Raw genomic sequence first — 15,838 nt, 5'->3', positions numbered from 1 at the left:
GCTAGAGATGTGAAAATTGGTCTAGCTCTTGAGTTTTGGGTAGATTTCTGTTAAAATATAAACTAAAGAAAAAAAAATAGTATTCTGTGCTTACCTGCAAAACCAAAAAAGTCTGATGACTGTCCCTTCTGTGGGTTCTGGCTACCATTTTATTGTTAACTGTTAAAATATTGTGAGGTAGAAATACTCCCCATAATTCTTGTTGAGTTATTAATATTATAGTTCTGAATGTCATATGAGTTGGCATTGTTACCAAGCCTTGGCTTTTCTGTACCAAATTTATCCTGTTTTGTATTTTTTTTTTTAATAGAGATATTAAAATAGGCCACCTATCATCAAATATATATTAGTATTTGGGTACATAAATTTCTTTTTCCATAGGAATGGAAATTCCTGTGAAAAGTTAGAGGTAGCTAGAAAATATACTCATTTATGGATCAAACTGTAGCTGTCAGGTAGAAACACACACCATTGCTGCTGTGTCAGCAGAAAAAAATGATTCTTAGAAGAGAAATGAAACTACTGCGCCCGTTTGGTCTTATAGAGCTTTTAAGAAAAGCTGAGGAGGCTTAAGAAACTTTATCCTTTCTCATCAGAGCAAAGGTCAAGAATTTTGCATCAATTCTGTGTAAAACAGAAAAAAAAATCACCATTGACTGTAACTATTATCAATAAGTTATTGTATTCATGTGGAATACAATATGGATTCATGGAATATAGCAGACCTCAAATGAAGTTTCCCCTCTATATAGTATAGACAAGAGTCTGTAATTTCTGTTTCCATTTCCCAAAGGAGATTTGAGTTCCTAGGTTAGCAGCTAAAGGACTACAGATAATTCTTTTGAAGTTCCAACTTCAACTGTATTTAAATAAATTACTCATCTTAGTCATCCTGCTCAAAAGAAACCTTGTACCAACTCGAAATTCTCAGTGTGAAAAAAAGAATTTCATGAAAATCAATGTGTAAAGCTTTGGTACAAAGATATTTCTTGAAGGATCTTGGTATAAAAAAATATTGTAATACACTTTAATGCAGAACCCATACCCTTAAAACAGAAAATTGAAGCAAAATTTTCAAAGAAACTACAAAAAGCATTGAAGGAAAGAAGAGGATAAGAGTGTTTTATTCCTGAAGGTTATCAAAAGGCATTGCTAGAGTTCCTTGCCAGCTAATGCTGAACTTCCTCTTCGATTTGGTCAATTACTATTGGCAAAAAAAAACAAAACCAAAAAAACCCCAATAAAACACAACATTAAAAAAATATAGGAAAAAACCCCAAAACAACAACAAAATCCCTTTACATTTAAAAGTTAAGTTTCCTACAATCTCTAAAACTAAATGGAAAAGCTATTGAAATTTTTATTTTTAATATATATATATACAAATGCATACATCAAGCTAAATAGTGTGGTGTTCAAGCACTATTGGGAGGGGAAAGTTAAAGTAAAAATGAACCAAATCTAAAGAAAAAAATAAGGCTCATTTCTATCCCTTTTACCTTCTCTAATTATTAGTTCTCTCTGTAGCTGATAAACTTTTTATTCATACTGATTTTTTACTCACATGATTTACTACTGAAAATTTTATAGAGTTAGTTTCCTTTACTGGTAGATATTGTATGTAGAGTAGGTGAAAGAATGAAAGTCTTAATTCTAAAAGTGTAAATGACAATGTCTGGAAGGCAGGCAATGCATCCTAATTCTTGGGGTTGATTAGAGGTGCCATTTGAAATCGAGCATCTTTGATAGTAAGAAACTGAATTGTGTGATAATGCCAGGCTACGGGAATTAAAACTCATATATTAACATCAAAGGGAAGAAGGAAAATGTAACAAGAACTAGGATTGCTGAGGGATTAGCTCAACTGTCTATTGAACTATCAACTATAACTGTCTATTGTCTATCAACTGAAACCTCTGTCTATATAACAGCTTCTTCTTGTATTCCTGAGAAACAGAAGACAAAAGTTTTCCACTGACTGTGGAAAAGTTCAGACACTGTTTCTACAAAACCCATCTATGTTTTTACATCTCTCCATCCTTTTACCAGATGGCCCAATGGCCTTAAAAAAGTCTTGTTTTTCTATATTATTGCCTTCTGGAATGCTGTTCTTAGTTGGAAAGAAGGTTATGTCTCTACTGAATGGAATTTCAGAAGAAAGAGGTTGATATGATATGTGTACCTTTTAACCCAAACTGAAGGTGGTTTTGTTCTAGCGCTCTAATTCTCCAAGTGTAAACCCTGGGTTGGTGGGAGGAAAACAAAAACATACAATGTAGATTTTCTATCCCAAAGTGAAGCCCAACAATTCATGTCAAGAAAACTTCAGACTTTGAATAAAAGAATATGGAAGCACAAGATTAATCATTTATAGTGAAATGTTTCCCTTTCTTACATGAAAAAATATATAACACTGTTTGCAATATTTTATTCAATGTATTACCAAACAATTCTTTTCCAAACATCAGGTGTACGCTTTCTACAGAATATACACAAAAAAATAAAATCTAATAACAGAGTAAATCTTTGTGGTTGCTTCCATAGTGGTAATGAAGCAATTTGTACACAGCTTGAGGCAGATGCTTAATAAAGTACTTATTTCAGAGTATATAACTGTTAACTGGAGTTTACTGATGCTGGGAAGAAAAATTGACTCTAGTGGTGTTTTATACTTTTAGGAGAGGAAAATATATTCTAAACCTAGTAGCAACATAAGTCACACAGTGTTTTGTTTAATGGGAGGATTTTAGCCCAAACTCATACACTACTAGCACAATTAGAAAGAATTGGCTGTGAAGGTTTTGTGCTAATTGAAATCATGTTTTTCAAGTGTGGCACCTGGTCTGCTGTCAGATGCAGGATAGAATGAAACTTAGAATAGCAATAAAAATGAAGCATAGGTAGCACAGGTTAGGACCAGCTGTGAGTGCAAGAATAGTGACTTTTCATTGTGTATTTCTTGTCTAAGGAAAATGTTAATACGTGGGATTATTCTTTCTCAGGTGCAAAACCCTGCACTTGCCTTTGTTACATTTCAGAGAGTTCCATCTCTCCAGCCTGTTAAGGGACTTTTGAAGGGCTGGACAACCCTCAGGGGTATTGATTGCTCCTTCCAGCTTGGTGTCATCAGCAAACTTGCTGAGGAGGCATCTGTCCTTCATCCAAGCCATTGAGAAATAAACTAAACAGTGCTGGGCCCAGTCTTGAGCCTTAGGGGACACCACTAGTGACAGGCCTTTAACAAGGTACTGGTGTAGACCCTGCCTGCATTTCATTTCCAGCATTGTATAACTAACCTTTCTTCATATAGCTCTAGTATGAAATCGTGTTTCCTGCAGATGGCTGTCAGGTATTACACAATTATACATATACATGCTTTTTTCCACCCTGTTTTATGCACTACTAGTCCCTGCTGAGCTAAACTTCGTGTATCAATTGCTGCAAGAGCATTCAGACAAATTCATAGCTGAATCTACAGCTCTCAAGCTTTTGTCAATAATGCTTATTTTCTTAGAGTTGTGTTATTGTAGCAATAGTAGTATTTTATCACTTACCTTCAAACACTGAGCCCTACTAAAAATGCCACCATGGTGTATACTGCACCAAGGAACTGCAGATTCTAAAATGTAGCACTTATTCTGCATAGAAATAATAGAATGTGGTGATGGTCATTTCTCTTTTTTCAGTAGGAATTGCTGAGTGTTGTTCTGTGGTTTTCTTTCAACAATGAGAGAGCCAATTTATTTTGTTACTTATAGCACAGTAATTGCATGTCATGAATATAATGCTTCACATGTAGATTACCTTGAGATTTGAATGGTAATTACATGAAAAAATGCCAAACACCAGGATAATGAAAATGAAGCTGTGTTTTCATTTTCCAAGTAAATAATGCTGAATTAAACCCCTGCATACAGTACACAATGAACAATAACTGCCATATATGACAATTTACTATTCCTGAGCACCTGGATGTATACCTGTTGCTTAATTGGTTATATACTGGATAATCTGCCAGAGGTGCCAGAATTTCTTTGCAGTGAAGTAGATAAGTAATGTTTATTTTTGAGGTTACTGAAGCATTGTGGTATCTACAAAGGCATAGAGAAGTGGAAAACATCTTGATTACAGTAATTTACAGTACTTGTATTGTTTTTCTTATGTCAAAAAACAACTGTACATTTTATATGTTTCAAATATATACAATATCTGAAATGTGCCTTTCAAAAAATATTGTAAATCTCACAAATAACCAAACCACTCAAATTTACTGATTGATGCACGTGGCCGGTGTTGACACTTGCCCAAGAGATAGAAAAACAATATGCTTTTACTGCTACCTCCTAGCATGGGGTATAATAGCTTCTGTATCCAGGGAGGGAAAAGACTTCATGCCACCCACTTCAGGTGCTCTCTTGGAGAGAAGAATTCCTGGACCTGATAGGTTCAGTGTTTTCTCAGTGAATAAATTGCCATTTCACTTGTTCCCTTCTGCCCCAGGCTGACATTCTGGCTGACATTCCTTTATGCCAGGTGGGAAGACTACTCACCTAAGAGACCTCTTTTCCAGAGGGAAGATGCCCAAGTCTCTTTACTTTATAGCTCATTCTCTAAGGGATCTTCTTCCTGCTTTTTCTCTTTCCCCTGACCTCTTTTGCCCAGCATGGTGTTGCAGCTGTCTTGGAAATAAGCTTAATTACCTTTTTATGCCATAAAAAATAACATGCAACATGCAAAGTCAACATATCTATCGTTAAGTTGAATGTTCCACTTTTCCTTTTGTTTCCAACCTTCTAAAGTGATGATTTCTTCAATAAAACAAGGAGAAGCTTAAAGTAGAAAAAACCCCAGCATAATTTTCTTTCCTGCGTGCAAAATAGAATTTCTTTTTAAGGGACAAATAAACTTTTGATGTCTAACAACCTCAGATTGTTTTGCTACGTGTTTAAACTGACCTTGGTTATAGATTATTTAAATGATCAGTGCTGAGATGTAAATAATTATGGAATGATCATTTATGAATGCAGTAAATTACAGAGAAGCACTCTTTTTAAAGGAAATGGGAGGAAAAGAGCTTTGCTTATTTATTTTCTTCCTTGTCCCCTTGCTTTCACTAGCTTTTTCACTTTATTTTTTTTTGCCACTTGACTGCATCCAAGGTCAGACTGAATGAGAGCCAGATAAGAGATGACAGAGAAAGCATTCAAAACCAAATAATGCAGTAATCTGATAGTGTCAGTAAAGGAGATGTTTCCAAAGCAGAAAATATGCTGTAAGTAGTCATTTTTCTCTGTAATTTCAACCTATACTAAATAACTAATAAATATTAAAAAGATATGAGGTGGGAGAAAATATGAGAAAATAAGAATGGTTCTATGGTTCAACAAATTGTTTAAATTGAAATGATGTCCCATCTCATCAGTTAGGTCATGATTTAATTCACTGAATAAAATGCTCCATTATGAGATTTATCACTAAATTGACTATTACTGTCATGGGCATATGTGCTTACTTTTAATTAGATTGCTGTACAAACCAGTATTTGAACTGGTATAAGTAAAGTATAAAGTATAAGTAAAATAATAATTATATTTTCTGAAATTTTGATTGGAAAAATACCAGACTTTCTTGATGCAACTCACATTTCCCCATCCAATAAAACCTTAAAAAACAATTTTTAAAAACCCAAACAAACAAAAACCCCCAAACAAACAAACCTCAACAAAAACAAAACCCTGTAATGTTGTTCCATAAGTTTGATAGACTGTGATGGGTTGCTAAAAAAATTGTGAGTTAGTTTTATTTCAATATGGTTTCATTTACATGGTCATTTTATTCCAGTGTGAGAGACACATAAGAAGGCAGAACTGCAGTTGATATGGGTATAATAATACTGTTTTCTATTTTAGAAATGTTTGCCTTCATTGCCTTATGTTCCTCTTTATTTTGATGAATTAGTTAAAACTTTAGCATAAGCAAGGCATAAATACAGACTAAGCATAAAATCTCTCTGATGGTGGAAACCCTCCTTAAAACTGCAGATAGGTGGGACAAGGTCACCCTCTAGATATTCCTTCCCAGGTGATCCACACTACTATGGCCTCAGAGAGAACCACATTTATTTTGGATGTAAAATAGGAGCTAATTAGCCCCCACTGGAAAAACTTTGGAAATCAGAGCTGGGTAAAAGCATGGAGTTATTCAAGTTTCTTCGTTGCTTCAAGTTTTTCAGGCTACCTGCATAGCTAGCTTGGCACTAGTGGCCTGTACTGTGCAGTCATTATGCTAAACAGCTGTGATAGTAGGTTCTGTGGATCCATTTATTTTTTTATTATGAATTCTCTGTTATAAATGTCACACAATACACTCACCTATTCATACCCCCAGGGGTCCTCAATATACCATCAGTAATACCCAAATTATTTTTTTACAGGCAGAGGTTTAACTTAAAGCTCTTCAAATTAACAAAGGGAGGGACAGAACAAACAGGTCCTCCATTATTTTTAATCAGAGCTACATTTATTTTTTTTTTTAACTGTTGCTGATCTTATAATTAATAAATATATGATTAGTTTCCTTCCTGTACTTACAGAGCTGGAGTCCCAAAGGAAATGTAATGACAAGCACAAGTACATGTAAGAATCACACAACTACCTGTATTCTTAAGTGGGGGAGTGAGCAAAACATTTTAACAGATAACCATTACATACACTCAGCTTTTGTATTCCAGCAAGTGTGCTGTACTGCAAAGTGCATTTTCTAGCAGAAACACTATTTATTCACTATTATTTGTTTTAGTTTTTCAGTAGTAACCTACAAAAGAATATGCCAGTCATTGTCTTGAGTGAAGGTTAAGGTCTCTTCTGTGTGAGTACTGTGGGCCAGGTTTCACTTCTGTCTTTCTTGATTTAATAGTTATAACAATTGAAAATAAAAGCAGTGGGGTTGAATAGGCAAAATAAAAGTATAAGATAGCAAAAATAGTCTTGAAAGCATTAGATATTCCCATAAAGCTTTCTAACAGATGTCCTAGTGTTGCTTTTAAAAAGGTTCTTGATGAAATCTACTAAACACCATTATTTATAACATTTAAGTACAGTTGGATAGTCCCCTCAGGGATGCATTTTAACTACTGAAGTGCAACAATATAGGTTGCAGCAGGTACTTCTAAACATCAGGCCTGACAGCTTGACAATAAAACAAGCACAATATTTAAGTGTTTCATATTCCAGAGGGACAGGATGAGCTGCTTTCAAAATGCAGTGTTCATGTTCCATTGCAAAATATGTACATGCATCCATGCATAAGCAAAGGCAGACAGTAAGTACTAAGTCTCAACTGAGAACCGTTATCCTCAGAATTTTTCTCTTTCAAATTTCGCTTTCTCTTCCAGACTGAGTAAAGCACTTTGCAGAGGTTTAGATCCCCTTGCAGACTGCACTGTATCTGCATGGTCTTTGAAGACTGACCCACACTTGCTGCTTGGACTTTTCAGTAAGTGGCTGAATGTCAGCTCTGGTGTGAGGACACCATGCCTCAGATAAGTACCATGATCTCTGCTGGGACCACAGTAGGTGTGACTTGGAGCTGGTGGGCACCTAGCCAGAGGGAAGGAAAGACAGAGCAAGGGCAGGTCTGTCTGCCAAATACGGTGGTGGAAAACCTGAGGGCTAAAACTTAGTTGGTTCAGTTCAATACCTCAAAATTCAAAGATGTCTGAGTGTACTGAGACCCTAAAATTAGGGCTGTGGCCCCCATTCAAGCAATATTTAAGTGCATTTTTTTGATCAGCCAAAAGCCAGGATCACATAAACCAATTTTTGGCAAGACTCAATAATTTAGTCAGTGTTATTTGGGGAAGATTACATTTTCAAATCTAAGTTGTTCTGATTTTTTTACATATCCCCAAGAAGAGAAAACAGCTTTTCTATTGCTTTTCTATTGTGCAGATTCATAGAATCACGGGACGGTTTGGGTAGAAATGGACTTTAAAGATCTCATTCCAACCCCCTTGCTACTGGCAGGGATGGCATCCACTAGGTCAGATTTCCCAGGGCCACATCCAACCTTGTCTTGAACACTTCTTCATCACCCACACTAGGCAGAATTTCTTCCCAATATCTAATCCTAATCTACATAATCTAATCCTAATCTATTTTTACCTAATTGCCTCTTGTCCTGTCACTACATGGCCTTGTAAAAAGTCCCTTTCTGGCTGTCTTGTCTTCCCCTTTTATGTGCTGTAAAGGGCTTTAAGGGCTCTCTGGGGTCTTTTTTTCTCAAGCTGAACAACCCCAATATAACAGATTAGTTGTGATGTGTACTGGTGTTGTTTTGCAATAGAAAGAAATATTCCATAGAAATGAATAACCTGTGCACCCAATGCAAGATGCATATACAGAAGAAATGAAAAGCATAGTAAAATTTGTCACATCAGAGGTTAAAATTATTTCAAAAAACTCAGAAAGTGATTGCAATAAGCTTCCAAAGAACTCGGGACAGGGGTTAATGTTTAGTTTAGATAAAAGATCTTGAAATATGCTAAAGTTTTTCTAGATTGGTTGTATGTTTAATGTCTCTATTGCCAAGATCTTGCCTTTAAGGGGAAAGGGATAAATGAAAAAAGAAATACGTCATAAAAAATTCAAACGAGGATGGGAAAACTGTTTTCTTACAACCAAAAATAGATCAAGAATAGATTTTTAATGGAGGTCATTTTACCTATTCAGACTATGGCATAAAACATAATATTAATTTATGGCAGTATAATATCATGGTAAATTTAAATGACATATTACTTTAAGGCTTTAGAGCATGAATTTGAGTTATTTGAATATAAATGAGAAAAACATGTTAAAGTTACCATAATTTCAGTTACAGAATATCAATCTAGACTGCATAATCTATACAAAAAAGACTTCCTGATTCCTTTTCTTATTTCAAATCTATATAAAATGAAAGCTTCAGATATTTGTCCTGCTTTGTTCTAAAAGGAGATACTAGCTGAAAGCAACATTCTGATTTAAATTTTATAGGTGTAATTATATCAAGAAATAGGCTTCAGAGAAGGAGGTGTGAGTGTGTGATATGACATAAAAGGTGATCTGGGAAGAAAGCAGTACTGGGCAAGATGTCTTGGGGGAGAACAGTTCTTTTCTGAGAGGTTCCCCACAGATACGGCACACAGTTTTGGACTTATCACCTTAAAAATGCTGACATACATTTGAAACAGAAGTTCACACAGGGATAAAATAGAAGTCCTATCAAGAAAAGTCTGCAGATCTGAATATTCCCTAGTCATATGAGTAGCTTTTACCACTTCTGTGAGCATTGTACTTACAGAGCTGGAGTCCCAAAGGAAATGTAACAGAAATTTAGCAGCAGATATGACAAGTTGAGACTACAAGAAAAATACAGTGATTTAAAATTTTATTGCGCAATGGCAGTATCTACTTATTTAAAGGCAAGAACATACTGGGTGACTCCTTGAGATTTTGGAAATTAAGAGTCCAGTATTCTGAAGAGATGAGAAGTCATTGCTTCACACTGGCTGCCTGTGGTGGATCTTGTTAGTCAGTCCAAATATAAAACATATATCCAGAAATGTTATGGAAATTAAATCAATTCAAATTAAAATTTACTTCATATAACGTTAAATCAAACCTTAAATCTTAAAATTAAATTGAGAGGTCTCGTATATCTGTAAAGACTAAGAGGGAACAAGAGTAAGCATTGATAATCTGTCTTTTTGAAGAACTGTATCAGCCAATGGTTTATTACTGATGGTACTTCATCTCCCAGCCAGACACAGGTGAAGTGCCATATGATTACTGATAACAAATAAACTAAGAGTGTTCCATTTTCTTTCAAGTTATGTTAATTATTCAAATAGCTGACATATCAGCTGACAATTTAACCAGATGTCTTGAATAAACTGAACACCTAATGACCAAGATAACTACAATTTAACAGCCACAGAAAATTACAAGACTTGAGTATAAGTATCCATAACCCATCTGCAAACCAAAAATCTGTAAGCAGGCTATGTTTGTACATAGAGCAATTAAGTCTGTTAAATGATTTATTCTTTAGAGTGGATTTTCTGTACAGCAGAGGTACTTTAGCCTGTAGAATCATTTCCCCTTTATGAAGACTGTAAACAGTGCACGGCAATATTCAGAATAGAATCTTAAAAATACACTTACACATTGCTGTGTATCAAGGAGTGCATACTTGCAAGGTTGCATGACTGATCACATCAGAATAGGCTTCTGTGTTCCCACAGAATGTCTGTGACACATTCTGAGCTACATCTGGGAGTGCTTTCCAAGAAGTCTTACACACAATTTCAGTGGAGGCTTTGCATCCTTCTGCTGTCCTGCACTATGAGACAGGTCTCATCTGTACTGAGAAATGGATTTTTTTGGAATACAAAAGAATACAAGAGTATAAAGGTCAGTGGAATCTCATTGTGTGGTATCTTCCACTTATTCTTTATTTCCATTCTGATACACCATAGGTATAAGACTATCTGGTTTTCATTGAAGGATAAATTCTTCAGTAAACATGTAGCATACTAAGTATAATGCAAGATAAAATAATATCTGATATTAACTGTAACCATTGGGAAATACAGCATATAAAAATTATAGATTACAAGGAGTTACAGACTGCCTAACCTCAGGTACAGTCAGCAAACAATTTGCTGTGAGGATTAAATGATCAATATGAAAATAGGTTATAAACAGGTTATATGTTATGTAAAAAGCTTCAAAGAATTACTTTGAAATTCCCTTGTGCAGAGAGATTTGAAAAAGAGTATGAACAGGGGGAAAAAGGAATTCTAAAAACTATGCTACAGTAAATATTTGGTAAAACAAAAGTATGAACAAAAGAAATATATTTTAAACTAAAGATGATTGTGATTTGCCTAGTCATGTGTTAAACAAGTTTCATGTATAAAATAAGGGGACCACAATATTTATGCATGCTAAAAATCTTTTGAAATTACTGTCAATGTTACTACAATGGGTCTTTCTATATGAAAAAGAATACAGCAAAACTAAGAATCAGTTAAAAAAGTTTTCAGTAATAGTAATATCAATAACAATGGCAAAAACATTAAATATGTTAAAACAGGATAGAAAGAAAGAGTCATGACTCAAACTTTGAGCTAGTGCTGTCAGAGAACATAGCATCACATATTAGAAAACTGGACTCAGGATGTAGTATTTCTCTTTTTTCTTCAAAATCTCCAAGAATGAGAGGCTGTTACCCTGGTTTGTATTTGAGAACTTACATTAGATTTTATAGAATACAGTAAAGTTAATTCACCTTTCAATTTCTGCTGTGAATGGAGTAGCTCCTGAGAGTTACTTTTTTTGTTTTACATATTTTAAGTTTTATTATGTAAGGTAATAGTGCTGGATCCCACATTCCTGGGTGACTTAAACTACTACTTCCTACTGCAACCACATGTGTCTGGGTGCTTGCAGTTTTCACATGTCAAATGTCACAAAACTCTGTGCCAAAAGAGATTTAATCCCACACAGAGGACAAGAAGGAATGAAAAGGGAGAGAAAATGATCTGCTGGGAAGGACAGAAAGGAAAGCTTGGTTTATCTCATTTAACTTGCCAAGCAGGGCTAGCTTGGCAAAGGGAGGACAGAACAGTACAAGGTCCTTAGACAAAGAACCCTTGGTTGAAGTTCAAGCAGTTCTAAAATTCATCAGGAAAATAAAGCAATTATACTAGAAAGCAGAATGTCAGTGCCCAAGCTCTGCATCCAATGCCTGGAGGTGGGAAGGAGATCAGGTGCTATGTAACTGAGAGCATAAAAGTGGCCAAGACTTTCCATAACCTTCTCTGAGCCAAATCCTTTTCCTTTCATGGTGTGCCTATGGCCATGCCCTGCCTGCATTCTTACAGGAGCCCAGGGCCTACAGGGGGCCAGCTGGATTTTCCCCACAATTAAGCTTTGAGGCCAGCTAAATAGGAAGGCAGGCTGCTTTATGTTTCCCCTCTTTTCTGCTACATCCTACTTCCAGTATTAGTATTACAGGTGCAGAGAGATTAAGACTCAAAGTAGTCATTAGGTCAACCAGTCTGGATTTATGTGTCCTAGGTTTTTTAAATTTCACATGATATTTTAAGAGCCAAGAATTTGTTTGTACTTGACTGAAATGATCTTTCAGAAGAGCTAAGCTGAAGAGATGGAAAACCAAACTTTTTGAAGTTTGTTCTAATAGAGACATTCCTACTTTTCCTTAAAAAGTACTCCTTGAATTTCTCTAGCTTCAGATTTCAGCAATTTTTTCAAGTCTTTCCTTACAGAACAGAAGTCAGACAGTACTTAATTTAGGCTGTGCTTTCTTCCTTTGAAGTGATACACTGAAAATAGGTCTCTTTTCAGTCCTCTCTTCATTACTTAAACACATTCCTCTCCTTAAATATTTGCCCTTATGTCATGGACCCCATTTGAGAGACACTTCCCTGTACTTTATAACTTCTAAATTCTGTATCTTGTTGCCTACTAAAACTCCTTCCTTAGTTTTTCTAAATTCTAGTGTACATAAATTATATATACTTTTCTTTACTGTAGGTCTAGAGGCCATTTATTTAGTATGAAAACTTTGGTTTGGGCAGGAAAACCCCCCCTTTAAATATTGATAACTTCCTATTCTGTCTAGTCCTTTCACATGAGTGACTGCAGATAGAAAGGTAAAAAATACAAAGCAGAATCTTCACCTTGCAAATAAAAGGAAACAGTCAATGTACAGTTAAATCAAAGAACCATGTAAATAAATGTAGCATTAAACAAAGAAAAAAGAGCAGTATATTAAAGCACATCTATCGACTATGGACCATAAATTTTCTCCCAGCAGGTTTGCATAGGTTCCTTTTCTTCCACAGAACAGCTAATTATGTTCTACGATTTAGGCCATGTTAAAAAATGTATAAAAATAAAAAACTGATAACAATTAAAAATTGACTATGAAATGGTTATGATATGAGAAAAATAGTTCTGTTGGGGAGTAAAAGTTAATGTATTAATTTTCATGGTACTCCAAGAAATGCTGATATTTTAACTAAATTTTCAAGTCATTAAAATAAGCCTCAATCGCAGCACATCCCACCGTCTTTTCTTACTCCTACCTGAATTACCACATAACATTCCTCCCAGGTGTGGCAAACAACCTCTTGTCGTGAGAGCAGAAGTGGTAGCTGAGCTGGAGTCTCCATCAGAGGCAGGTGTGAGAAGGAGGCTCCAGAGATGCCAACAGCTGTCAGCGTTCAAAGGCAGGAGAGGACTGTGAGCACAGGTCCAGCAGAAAATGGGAGATTTATCAGAAACATTAGTCTCAAAGATTTTCAAGAGACAAAAATCATGAAGAAAGGGATGACCATAGCCTGACCTCATCAAAGAGGGAGCTACTGTCTTTTCAACTGGAAAAGTGGGAAGGGAAGAATAAGACACTGAATCAAAAAGAAGACAGCATGGACAGAGCAGAGCTACAAGATATGCTGTATGACTTTGAAATAAATGACATCTCCTTAGAAACATACTAGGTTTTTTCTTTAAAAGAATTGAAAATATAGCTGAAGAGAAGAAATTTATAATACTTATGTTCTGAGAATGTTTGAGATATTTCAGCATCAATGATGAATCCACAGGATCAGCTCTAAGGGTGCAATCCCAGGGATTTCAACCAAAGACAAAAGGCACTTTCGGAAATGATTTTGAGGTGGAGAGAGAGGACAACCAGAATGCAACAAGCATCAGTATTATGACCAGTTTGCTCACTGAAGTAGAGACATAGAGTAAGACAAAGACAACTGCATGTTGTGCAAAACATGCATATGAAGTTGAAATAAGATGGAAAAAGAAGCAGAAAATAAATTATGATAGCAAAATGTCTGACTATAGAGCTTAAATTTACTTCCTGACTGAAATTCCCAAGAAATAGTTTTTGATTCCTGTATAAAAAAGTACATTCTTGGAAGTGTTTCAATTGCATAGCCCTCAGAGGCCAGGGACCACTGAACCTTGGCTTAAGCTGAGGAATTTTACTTTACATTGAGATGAGCACAGCTTCACTTGATCTGCATTTTCATGTGATAACTACGTATTGACCTTCACAAATGGAACTAAACTATAGTCTAACATCTCATGTGACTGAATTTCTCTTAGCCCTCTAAAATGACAATTTGCTCAGAATAGCAAAAGCTAGGAAAATTCCAATGCTGGCTTTTTTGGGTTTTTGGAGGTTTTTTTAATGAGGATATTGTTGAAAGTTTTTTTGGAAATTGAAGTGGCTATAGAACAAATTATGTTACCTTTTGACATAATAAACAATTAGAAACCATCAGGGCTATATGGAATCCATACATTAGAAGAACTGAGGGATGAAATAGCATAGTTATTGTAACATCTCATTTCAAAGTCTTTTTGGTAACTTAAAATTGAAAGATAGTATGAAAGACACAAATAAAGGGTTTTAGAGGAGACCTGGAGACCTCCAAAACTTAAGGCATTACTAACCATGACAGGCTAAAAAGTAAAAATTATTTACTTTTGCCATGGTCTCTTCCCTGATGACTTATAAGAAATTAAGCAGCTATAGCATAAAAGGAAATAATGTAATTTTTCTTCTAGTTCTGTTTTTATTTCTTTTTATCTATTTTTTATTTGCAACTATCTACTGCTGGTGACATGATTTGAGCTACATGTAGAAATGGCTGTGACCTTATTTTTGTGTGTTTTTCTGCCATTACTTGTTTTGCTAACTTTATCATGTCTCTTAACCTCCCTGTGCCTGCCCTGCTAAGTTGCACAGCACATATAAATGAGTTTCTTATTGTTAAACTTATTGTTTCTATGATCTGAGAGGAACAGCAAGTATTTAAGTGAGGTGAACATATGCTATCTGGGCCATATTAAGATTTCCTCACGCTCTATCCCAATTTAAATTTACAAATCTGAAAATGGATGACTGAAGACTAATACTTGAAAAGCCTTTTTTCTGTTTCAAAAATCTAAATAATTTTTCACTGAAACAAGAGATATTACAGGAGGACTTAAAATTGTTGGACTATTCACAAGGAAATTGTTTTAAAAAGTTTTGCAATTGTGTGATTTTTAAGGTAGAGGCAAACTTCTAAATTATCTTTATGACTTGTAGATGAGACAGGTTCAGCAGAGGTGAGGTTTGCCCTTCAGTCACTCATCCATATTCACTCAATGTGCATAATACTGAATGAACTCTTGAAGACTAAGAAAAAAAAAATCTCAGTTTCACATGCTAATTGAGAATCAATTTTTGGTTTAGTTGGGTTGAGATAAAGTCAGGTTAAAAGGGAAAGCAAAAGTCACACACAAAACAAGAAATTCAAGGGTTTCCATGGGCAGGCAGGTGCTCAGGCATCTCCATCAGAGCAGGGCCCCATCACACATAACCATGACTTGGGAACACAAACTCCATTGTCCCAAACATTCACCCCTTTCCTCCTTCTCCTCCCCTCACTTTATAAACTGAGTTTGATGCCATGTGGCCCGGGACATCCCTTTTGGTTTGCCATTTGGGACGACCTGTCCTGGCTGTCCCATCTTCCCCAGCCTCCTCACCAGAGTAGCAGTGCCATAAGGCAGAAAAGGCTTGGCTCTGTGTAAGCCCTGCTCAGCAATAACAAAATTATCTCTGTATTACCATCACTGTGTTCAGCACAAATCCAAAACACAGCCTCACACTAGCCATTGTGAAGAAAAATAACTCTACCCCAGCTGAAACCAGCACAAACTGTTTTAATATTTCCCTTTCTGTTACACTTTGTTTTCCA

The sequence above is a fragment of the Cyanistes caeruleus genome, chromosome 5 (assembly GCF_971803275.1).
Source record: "Cyanistes caeruleus chromosome 5, bCyaCae1.hap1.1, whole genome shotgun sequence".
Lineage (NCBI taxonomy): Eukaryota > Metazoa > Chordata > Aves > Passeriformes > Paridae > Cyanistes > Cyanistes caeruleus.
Note: the sequence above shows the minus strand (reverse complement) of the source record.